A 12,331-nucleotide genomic window follows, 5' to 3' on the forward strand; every position below is an offset into this window, starting at 1 on the left:
GTTGTACATAATTGTTTGCATGTCATCTCCCTCATTAGCATATGATCTCCTTGAGTATAAAGACTGCCCATTCCGGGGTAGGAACAGAGAGGGTGCTTTCTTTGTACCCTAGAGCATCTGGTGCATAGATGTGTATAGATGTATAGATTAATAAGTGATAGTTGCCTGACTAAACCACAGGTCTGAACAACAATAACAAAACCATACCTACACACACACACACACACACCTCAATAAGCATTTTAATTCATATCATTTTAATGTTTTATGCCATGGACTTTTATATGTGAGGATCTTTATAATAGTAAGTAGAAGGAGATATTTAAAATGAGAATACTAATTTTTATTTTAAGATGATTGTAAAATTATATGATTGATTTATACCATAAAGAAACCATAACAAAGGAAATTTCACCTCTCTAAGCAAAAAAGTGAATATATATCCAGGGCTTTCAGAGAAAATACAAATCTCACTCAGAAGAGTGAGCAGACACACAAAAGTGCTTAAAGTTAGAGCTTTGCTAACTTAAAATGATGATGGTAATAAAATGACCCAGTCTACAGTTAATCAAAACAAGCTGATATGAAACAGACCTAAGATCAGCCTTTATAAATCTAGACTTTCAAATGGCAAGGCAAATTCCAGCCAATCAGGTCAGCAAAGACAAGGCTTTCTCATGGATTCTTACACATTGTTTCTATACTGTGGCTAAAAATGTAAAAGAAAATCATTGGGTTTTTACCAAATTCCTGAACTGAGTGGTTCACCACGAGTTACAGATGAACAAGGAGGAAATATCTCCACAGAAGCGTTCAGAAATAAAATTTTGGAGGAAGAACTAGAATTGTGTTCTTTCTCGTTTAAGTGTAACCTAAAGACAATAAGAAAAACAATGAAAAGCAAAGTAATAGAGAAAATTTGCAAATGATTTTCTATCACATATTGGAATTAATCATCCTTCACTTTAGGAAAATGATCCTAGCATTATACCCATCATTTTCTCTTTGATTTATAGTCTTAGAGGGTTGCCTAAATCACTTAGGGGTTAAGTGATTGGCTGTGGGTCACATAGCTAGTATGTGTCATACATAGGCAAGCAACACTGGAACCCAGTTCTTCTTGGCATCAAGGCCAGCCACTGCAACACTGCTGCCTCTCTTGAGGAGTTGATGGATAGCATAAACAACCAAACCAACAAATATCATATGAGCAGTTTTGTGTCCAACAGCAACATCAATGAATATTTAATGCAGTAGCCTCAGTCTTAAGGGCCAAAAAGGAGTACCCTAAAGACCACAGTGTGGCTCCTCAAAACCATTTTTAACCTGCCTGAGCTAACCTTCATGTGGACTCAAGTCAATGGAAAACCATGTTGACTGAAAGCAGTTTCTAAGGAGGTAGAAGTAGACTCTTAGAACAGAGGAAGGCAATTTCCATCCTTGTATGCATCATGGTATAGCTGTGGAGACCTACACCAACTGCAGAAAACCCTCAGTGTTGGATAAGTACCATACATATGTACACTGTTACTAATTTACCTTCAAATGTCACCTGGAAACTAAACTTCTCCAGAATTCTACCCTCCCTATTTCTGTCCTGTTCTTCCTGAAGGAAGTTCTAGGCTTCCTTCAAGTCTCAGCTAAAATTTCACCTTCTATAAGAAGCTTTTTCCAATCTCCCTTAATGTTAGTGCCTTCTTTGTTATCTTCAATTTATCCTGTATATATGTTATTGTACATAGTAGTTTGCATGTTGTCTCCCCCATCTGACTGTGAGTTCCTTGAGAACAGAGATTGTAGTTCTGTCTCTGTGTTTATTTATTTTGCTTTCCTTTGTATGTCCAGGGCTTAAACACACGCAGTGCCTGCTACATAATAGGTACTATGTACAAATTACTAACAGATCTTTCTTATACTTACTTTTTTAAAACTGTAGATGATCATGTTAGTCCAATACTGCAGCAAAAATTAGAAAAAAGCCAAATTGCTGGTGATCAGTGTTTAAAAATAGACCCATAGAGGAGTGTGCTTGTTTGCTTAATGAGGAGTCAAGAATTTTAATTTCTGCTGTAGCCATATAGTAGAAGCTTCACTCAAGCAGCTATATCTTTGCATAAAAACTGGAGGGTGGGGTTTATCTACCAATTCTAAATTCAAGATCCTCAGACATAAACTGAGACAATCTAATTTATTTCTGTAGCACTATATAGTCAATCAGAATCATTCAATTTCTTTGGCATATAATGCTTAAAATCCTAGAAATGGAAAAAATTTAAGAGGAGGAGAGAAAAGAAAAAAAGGAGGAAGGTAAGGGGAAACTCCCAGAAAGAAAAATGAAGGATCTACCCCCTCAGGTGAGTTTTTATCAAATCAAGTGACTAAACGGTTGCCAGCTTTTTTGTTTCTAAGTGAAAACATAGAGACAGCTCTGATATAAACATCTTTGCATAGCTGTAAAAGTAAATCACTTTTATGTCCTCCTAAAGATACTAACTTGTATTAGAATTATGAGTTTATTTTTAAAAAGCAAATGCTTGCTGACTCAGGACTACATTAGCATTCCCTTTTAATCACTCTTTTCATTCTGGCTTGTGAAACAGAATGCCATATTACAGAAGAATCAGCATATGTCAGAGTTCACCTAATTAATAAGGGAATGCCAAATAAAGGCATAAGACATTCAAAATTCAGTGTCCTAACATAAAGGGGTGGTGATTGGATAAAGAGAAGGGCACTACTCCTTAAGTAACAGAAAGTGAATTGATATGCAAAGAGACATCCGGTGTAATAGAAAAAGTCCTAGGTTCTAATTCTAGCTCCATCACAATTCAGCTCATTTCAATTCAACATTCCCAACATTTAAAGGCCTTCACACACAGTGCTGGTCTTATTACACCCTATTACCCTTCAGGTACTCTAAGGTCCAGTCAAACTAGCTTTCTTACTGTTCTTCAATACACTGAATTCCACTTTCCATCTCAATGTCTTTGCATTACCTGTCCTTCTGCCTGGCAGGCTCTCCCTCCCTCCCTCCCTCTGCCTCTCAGAATCCCAATTTCCTTCCAGGCTCTGCTCATGCGTTGCCTTCTTTCTGTCCCCCTACCTGCTGGGCTTTAGCCTCCCTGCCCCCAATTCATCTTTTATTTTGTACATACTTATGTGTACATTTTTCTCTGTTTGCTAGATAATTTCACTTTCATCTTTGTATGCCCAGTACCTGATGCTGTACCTGGCACTTAGTAGACTCAACACATCCATCTTGACCAGTTAAGATTAAAAAGAGAGAGAGAGAAAAAAAGTCCTTTGACTCAAGAAGCCTTCTGTCACTCTCTTTCAGTTTCCTTATCTGCAATCTGATTGGGCAAGACATAGTTTCTTTCAGTTCTGAAATTTTCTTCTTATTTCCTATACTATGAGCTCTTATATTAGGGGTAAATCTATAATCACTCTATATGGAATACTGTAGCTTTAATTATAAGATGGAAATAAAATAACTGGAAATCCAAAACTGAACATCTACTTTAAAAAAAAAAGAGCAATCATGATTATGTTAAAGTAACAAATTGCCAACAAAGATGAAATTAGTCTAGAAGATGATTCCATTCAACAAATAATAAGTGTCTAGTATGTGGAAAGCACTTGCTAAGGAATCCAAGAAGAACAGAGTACACATAACACCACAATTTTTTAAAAAGACATCTCAGCAGGGAATTTGTTCTTCCTTTGCTAGGGCTTATCCACTGTAAGGAACACTGTACAGCATCCTCCCACTTCCCCCTACAAACAGCAAATGAAGAAAGGTCAGTTAAGAAGAAAGCTCTTTCTGAGCATGCCGAGTGTTATGTAAGTCAGAGATGGCAGTCATGGGTCTTAGTCCAATAAACTTCACAGTAACAGGAACACACTGAAACAGGAAAGGTATCCAGGTTATTTATGCACCCTCCCAAATAAGCCCAGTGTAGCAGGAAAATGGTTTGAAGTAGAAATCAAGGGAATAACCTGGCTGATATCTAAGTGGTTAGCTACCTTGAGGTTAGGATCTTTTTCTCTCTCAGGTGCTATCTGCTGTTTCACTGAGGGTTCTTTATTTAGAAGAAAATGAAAATCAAGGCAGCAGGAAGTTAAGGAGAGTACAATTAATTCTGCTGATGTAGGTTAATGGATCCTGAAAGGAAAGTAGACGCCTTTTATTGGCATACTAATTCAATCTATTCTGGAGTCTACAGCCTGTTCATGGTACTTCCTTCCAGCAGGCTGGGCAATGAGAAATACTTATAAGTGAAAAAAAAAAAAAAAAGAAAGACAGAAAAAATGACCAAGTGCTAAAACATTTCCTTTGATTTGCCTGGGAAACCAATTTAAACTTGGGATTATTAACAATCCTGCTGTCTTCCCCCTTAAGAACCACTGTGATAACAACAAGCTTTAATTATACTCCTGAAATCAGCCACATTTGAAGATTCAAAATCAAAATGTATTTATCTACCAGTATAATAAGTTATGATTTGACATCTTATCCATACCAAGGACTGCAGCTAAAATTCCACATTAATTAATGCTGTAGCTACCAGGAATGACTGGCAGATAATTATTAAGCCAAGGGTGGGAGTCATCAAGAAAAAAAAAGATAAGAAGGCCAAATAATCTACCTTTAAAAACAAAACAAAACCTCACAAACACAAATGATGAAGCTGAAAGGGACCAGGTAGGCTGAACCCTTCATTTTATAGATAAGAGAATTAAAGTCAGAGAAGGCAAAATGACTAGCTGTTAGACTCTGGGCAAGATGGTAGTATCCATTTTTCCGTCTCCCTCCAAGGCCAAGTAGCCCAGGAATTCAGTACTATATGTTTCTATCTTAGTACAAGAAGTAAATGTTTATTCTGAAATTGGGGGGGTAGAAGGAAACCAAAACATCTGAAGGACCTTGTTTAAAAAAAAAGTACAGGCTAAGTCCCATTGAAACAAACATTAAAACAAAAATCTCTATATGGCCAAAATATTTTCAAGACCTAGGCCTGCTTGCTTTAATCATAATTGATTAGGAGAATCCTTTATAATAAAGTGATCAATCAAATCAAGTATTACCTGCTGACCATGAAACTTTCTGAGGAACACAATGAAAGTAATATGTGATCGCTGTTATCTAGGAAATTATGACTTAATGGGACATATAAGATATATGATACACATCTCATTTTCATGCTTCCATCACAGAATTATTCACTGGTTCCAATGTGCTACATGCAGCAAGTTCTAATATTATTTGTAGTTTATGTTTATGGTGAATTTTTACATTTTTTTTATACTTAACTACAATGGAAAGAACATTGAATCTGGAATCTGAATCTTGGCCTGGCTACTTGCTGACCTTCTGCAAGTTAATTCACTTCCCTGGGACTTAGTTTATTCATCTGTTTTGACTAGGATACTTGTAATATCCTTTTAAATTCTAGATTATGATACTGGTAGTTCATTGTTGCTGGCTCCCAGGTGCTGCATTATAAATCCTGCTGGGGGAGGGAGAAGGATCAGGGTTATAAAGACATCAACAAAGAATCCACCCCCCCATCTCCAACACTCCCTCCACTGCTTAGAGATATGGGGAAGAAATTCTCTTGAGTTCTAGGACATAAGAACTCAACTCATACACATCAAGGTACCCTTTGCCTCTAAGAGAATCACAAACTATCACCTCCCCAACTGCACATTAGAATAATGTGCTTTTCTTTTAAGCACTGCAAATTTTGAAGGATGGCCCTAGAAGCCCTTATCCAACCTACAGATATTATAAACTACACCTAAACAGGTTATAAGTGAGCAACTCCCACATATGCCAATTCAACACTAATAAGCATGTTCATGATTCTCAGCATGTACAAGACCTTCAGAAAAAAAGCAAAAGCAATGAGGTCATTGAAATTTAAGGACAAAAGAAAAATTTTCCTTCCCTGGAAGAAATGGTAGACACAAAATAGTAACAAATTAGCTATTTTTTTCAAACCTGAAGGAAAATACTCTTTCCATACATACCTTACACAAGCCTGTCCAAGGCTTTCCAAACCCAGGGAAAAACAATGATATGATAAATTGTCATCTTGTACTCAAGCTGTCTTACATGGTGATGGACATATCTTTAAAATCAAATATTTTGCCTCTGTTAAGAAAGCAAGTGGTATGAAGAAACAACACTATAATTTAACCTTTCTAGACATCTGATTCCTCATCTGAATTAAATTATTCCTAACGTGCCTTATAGTTCCAGCATTCTATTATACTAAAAGAAGCTCCTCTAATTTCTCTAATCTCTCTCTAATTTGATGATCCCCCTGAGATTCTGGAATTCTTTTTGCAACAATGATAAAGCCAGGGACCACTTCTTTAACATAAGCCACTTCATCTGATTTGTACAGCAAGCAAGAAACACAGCACAGTCATGTAACATCCAACTGAAGATGGCAAATAAGTGCATTGGTTCCCCTTTAATTAACATCAAAGATATAGACAAGATAAGAGGCATAAGACAAAAGCTTATAGTTCCCTGTTTTTTTTTTAATTATCATCTTTACTCACAGGTGGTCCTGTGGAAAATGTTAAATGTTTCTCAAAAAATTTATTCTAAATTTCTAAAGACAAAAATCTGACAGCTTATGACAAGCAAAGACACATTTTCTACAAGAACGGGTTTCAATAAACTGCTAAAAAAAATTTCATGAATTTATCAGCTTCCCTTCTGCTGACTTACACAGGCACCTGGAAGAAGCCCGGTTTCCTTCCACTTCCTAAATCAAATATCCTAAATACTACATACATGGGAGGTAGAGACCCAAGCTATCTGTTCCTGTACCACAGCTCCCACACAAATCCTATTCACCTCTACAAAAGAGGATCTCTGAAATGCCATAAGCTCAACTACTCTCAAGGGTGTGGAAATGAATTAAATTTAAAAAGAGAGTGTGAGAGAAAAGCAGGGCAAACAATGGATTGCTCTGTAATTATAGAGCTATAACCAGCAAATACATGGGTGTTAGACTTCTTGCTATAAAATTCCGCACCTGGTTGCCACATTACACATTAAAGCCTCAATGCCAGATGCTAGGCAGTTCAGGTAATTCCAAGTACAATATAATAAGGTAAGGTATTTATAAAACAACCTAAATTATTATGTAGAATTCTGGATTTTTTAGGGCTCCAACTGGAAAGAGAAGACATGCCTTAAAAACAACTTTCATAGGTAACTTCAGCAGGACAAATGTAACTAACAAAAGCAAATACTAACATGCAAGTAAGACTGCCAATTCATCCTTAACCCTAGTTGTGTCTAATTTTGTTCTTCTGTGACATACTATGCCTCTGAGCTGTTTGTTAGGATAAAGGTAAAGACTACATTAAAGTGTTAATATCTGATGACTCACGTTCTATGAATGTACATAGAAGCATATTTCAGTTGTGTGCATGCTAATTCTCTCTGAAGAGGCTTAAGAGGGGGAAGGGACCTCCCAAATGTCTGGAATGTAGAATCTCCATAATGGAGACAAAAGACCATCTTTTGTGTCAGCACGAATTTCTATGATTGCTAGAAATATACCATTGATTACAAGAGCTCCACCTATCACCATAAATAGTTTACATATTTAAAAATTAACAACTGAAGTCATCCTTTTGCAGTGATGAAAAACATTTCTATCATGGTATACAGAATTAAGAAAGACTATGCACACAATTCTATTTTTTTTAATTGAAAACACCTAGATGACATTATAGCCTGCTAAAAAAGTTTAGGCTTAATCTGGAGAATGCTGAGAGACATCAAAGACAAGGTAACTGTGAATACAAAATTGAAAATAATACAGTCCAGTAAATCACAGCCATCTGTTTACAAGCTTAAAACAACAACAAAGAAAACCCAGTTCAGCATTTTCTGAACTGCATAAAACAGAATCCTATCTTTTTGCATAAGAATTCTGAATTTCCACATTAATGTTTTTTCTACAATTTACTAAATATGAAATTATGCATCTATTTTAAAAATCCTTATTATATGTGAGTTTTTTAGGATTAAAATGAACTTCTCTATTTTCCTTCAACATTTCCCCACTATCTCTCTTTTTATATAGAGGCACAGAATACCCCCAGAACAGCATGTGCAGATTTTATCAATATACGTGAGGCCCCAAAATGTTCTATGGACAAATTAACATGGGAAACACTACCCTAGTTTATTTTTTCTGGGTAGAAATGGAAATGTTGCTAAGAGCTCAGTAAATGATAATTTCTTAAAATGTTTATGATAGATTTTTACATTCTTTTATATATAACTACAAGCATTTTAAAATCTGAGCATTGTAGCCTCTCAAGGATGGGCGAGGATGGAGGAAGTGTATTTTGTCATACCACGTCATGTGAGATATATAAAGTCAATGCGTCATGGAATCATAGAAATTAGAGCTGGAAAGGGCCTTGGAGATCTTCTAGTCCAGAGATGTCAAAAACACTAGGCAACAGGGAATCAGCTTAAAATGTAATTGAGAGATATTTAACAGAATAAATAAAAATATAATAAAACATAGATAATATTACATTTTCAAATTAAGTCAATATGCAACCTGCAGGGTTAGGTACAGTTAAGTGACCTCCCATTCTATTTGAGTTTGATATCACTATTCTAATCCAATCCCATTGTTTTACAGAGGAGGAAACTGAGGCCCAAAGAGGTTTAAAAAAATTTGCTCAAAGCCACTTAATTATTTAATAGCAGTACTAGGATGAAAAGCTGGATTTCCTGCTTGCTAGAGTATCTGGGCAACCAGGACAGCGCAATACAGAAATAGTACAAAAGAGTCCCTGCCAACAAGGAACTCACCATTTATCTGGACGTACATATTCTGTATAGTTGGTGAAGAAGAAAGCAAGCAGTACATAAATACATTAACTATGTAGTACAGACAAAGAATGAGACACTTTGGCATATATTACCTTCCTAATTATTGAGGGGCATTAGGTGGTTAAGCATGGGAAGAACTAGACCCTAAAACTCAGGTCTCTCAGATCTCCCAGTCATAAAGTCATGTTGGAATGAGAAAAGACTTTAAAGATCACCCAGTCTGACCTTCCCCTTTTGAGGAAATAAAGATTCAGAAAGGTGGACCGAGGAAAAAGTGGCCTGCTGAAGTTTCCCAGACAGATGGGGGCCAATGTATGATCTTCAATTACTGAGGAAAAGCTGGTTCTCACCATTCCTAAGCCAGTGATCTTCCCACTATAGTACCTTCCAGTGCTGTTTCCGGAAGGCTGTATATACTCAGTTACAGATCATTGGGCTTCATTGTGTCAACATGAAGTGAGTGCAATTATATATGGGAACAGCTGATGCAGAACCCCAATATTAGATACCCTTTCATATTGAAATCCAATTATTTATCAAATTAGGATTCATAATTTTAAAATTAGAGTCACTCTGAAGTACTTCTGGGAAACTCAGATGATTGACAGCATTTGGACCAAAAAGAATGCATAGTCTTGACTTTTTTTTTTTAAAGAAAGGAAACTGGGATTCCAGCTCTCTATTAGACTGTGTACCTATGAGTACTATCTCAGTTCTATATTTGTATCCCTATTGTGCACCTAAAACAATATCTAAAACATAGTAGGTCATTAATCACTACTTGTTGGTCTATTGATTCCACCACAATAAGACAGTCTAAAAGAGAACATTATACAAAAAAGCCACCAGGCTAGCTTCCCAGGGTCCAATTTTAAATATGCCCATAAAGAATTTCTGGGTAATAGGTTTGCTAAAAATGAGATGTGATCTGATACATTTCATCTCTTTAACCCCATATGGCATTAACATTCTCCAGAATCTGACAGTGAACTCTACAGTCAAAGAAACCCATCTGCAGACCTTCATGAGCAAAGACATATGGCAAAGTTTAGTGACCAGAGTTGTTAGTACCTAAATATTTTTAAGATTACTGAGATTTGTACTGAAAATATCGTAGGATTCCAAAGTCTTATTCTTGACCAAATAATGATAATAATAGTATATATATGTATAACCCTCTACCATTATAAAGTACTCTCACATGAATTATCTTATTTGATCAACACACACACACACACACACACACACACACACACACACCCTAATACCAATATCATCCCTATTTTAAAGTTGATAAAACCAGCCAAGAAAGCATCAATGATGCATTAGGTTACATGCCTAATTAGTGGCAGCCTCAAATCCATGTTTTAGGAATACATATTTAGATTTAGAATTGGAAGGGACCTTAGCGACTATCTGGCCCAACTCTCTCAATGAAGAAACTGAGGTCAACAGAGGTGAAATGACTTCTCCAAATTCAAAGAACAGGACATGGATTTGAAACCAGCACTCTATGGATTCTAAGACCAGTGCTTTTTCCATTACCCATGCTAGTATGCTAGGTGCTTTCACTCCACTCCACAGAATAATGTTTCAGGATTTTTTTTAAACCATACAACTTTATAAATCTCTATTAAGTAGTTATGAGGAGCAGCAAATTTTACATATTCTCAAACTGTAGTATTTGTTTTTAGTTACAGACAAAGAGTTTTAGTTTAATTATAGAAAAGGGAATAATCCTATACCAGCTAAAATAATCAACTAAGTCAATTCATATTATCCTGCTTTTTAATATACAACTGGAACACAAAGTCAAATTGGCTATTTCTTTCTAATACATATATATAAAACTCTCAAGGTCAAATGTCCTGTTTAAATTGATATATCATCATGTGACTCTGTTAAGAAAAAATGAGGAAGCTATTAATAACTGAAATATCCATAATGATATTTATTAATATTAATTATTATTATTAAATATTAATTAATTATTAATAACTGAAATATCCATAATGATATTCAAAATGACTAGTTTCTACTAGTATTTAAGTTCATGAATACACAATATTTATAAACAGAATCTTTTAAATAGACTCTTACCAACAGTAGCCTAAGGACTTTGTTGCTGATTTTCTATATATCTGTCAAATTAATATAATTGTTATACATATTAATTACAGACGAGGAAACAAGTTCTGCTCCAACAAAAAAAAAAATACAAAAGAAAAAAAGCACCATTATACTGACAACAACAAAGACCCCTAAGTAAATGAGAAGCATGAGTCCTCCCTTTCTCTAATGAACATTAAAGACAGAACCAAATCCCTAATTAGTAAGTGAAGAAACTTCATCATTACTTATACTAACCAAAGTCTGACACTTGACATTTCCATTTCTAACCATGATAAACAGCTCGGGTTCCCAGTCACTGCTTTCTTCCAATCCCAGGGTCGTAGTACTTGCCAGAGTTAAGATAACGAGTTGCTTTATTGTGTAGCCTAAAAAGCAAAAGTCTTAAATTAACTAAACTACATTTTCAAAACGCCCTACAGAACTAGCTTTAGCCATTGCTACACAAACTCATCGTTAATGGAAGAGGCAGGAAATTTTGTCTCTGCCAGGGTAGATCACTGGAGGGGAAATGACCTATTAAGCTGTTCAGGTTTTATGAGGTGCCCGTCTGGTTTGTTGTTTTTTTTTTTTTAAGTAGATAGAGGCTAGCTGGAGCTTCCCTCAAAGCTTTCTGGCCACTTGGATTCTGTCACTGGAGGGAGGGGAAGCAGGCATAGAAAAGCAATTTTGTTGTAACATTATACCAAAGTGAAAGCTACTTGATACATTGTATGCTAATTTATATAAAATGTATTTTACATGTAAACTTACCAAAGAATATAATGAAATCATACATATACATGTAACCAATCCCACTCAGAGATGATTAGAGTGACAATCTGGTTATCTATCAGGCTGAAAAGCTCAACCACAGCTAATTCTTTCTACCCTCCATAAACATAAAGACAATTTCCTTTGGGTTGAGTTTACAGAACCAGGAAATTTGTAGGGCACCACTATTTCTGTCTCCTGGCCTCACCAGTCTACTCACAAATTTGTGTCTCTAAATTAGGGATCCTTGATCATAAACAGTAACCGCAATACTGTATGATGAAGAACTATGAATGACTTGGCTATTCTCAGCAATATAATGATCCAAGACAATCCCAAAGGACGATAATGACCAAGCATACAACCCGCCTCCAGAGAAAGAACTGGTACTGTCTGAATATAGACAGAAGTATGCTATTTTCACTCTTTTTGGTTTTTTATTCGTCTTCTTGTACAAAATGACTAATACAGAAATGTTTTACATGATTACATATATATGAACTATATCAGACTGCTTTACCATGTCTTAGGGAGGGGGAGAAAAGGGAGGGAGGGAGAGATAGA

At 35.8% G+C, this 12,331-nt stretch overlaps 1 protein-coding gene across 6 annotated transcripts in view; it reads right to left on the reverse strand.

Annotated features, from left to right (window-relative positions):
• JADE3 (jade family PHD finger 3) overlaps nt 1–12,331 on the reverse strand; it is a 189,133-nt gene that overhangs the window by 170,046 nt on the left and 6,756 nt on the right. The window contains exon 4 of one of the 6 annotated variants that reach the window (XM_072614538.1): nt 11,252–11,382. The exons of the other annotated variants lie outside the window; for them this stretch is intronic. The gene's annotated coding sequence lies outside the window, so the exon portion shown is untranslated. The remainder of the gene's footprint in view (nt 1–11,251; nt 11,383–12,331) is intronic. 6 annotated transcript variants of the gene reach the window in all.

Source organism: Notamacropus eugenii, chromosome 5, assembly GCF_028372415.1.
Source record: "Notamacropus eugenii isolate mMacEug1 chromosome 5, mMacEug1.pri_v2, whole genome shotgun sequence".
NCBI classification, from domain to species: domain Eukaryota; kingdom Metazoa; phylum Chordata; class Mammalia; order Diprotodontia; family Macropodidae; genus Notamacropus; species Notamacropus eugenii.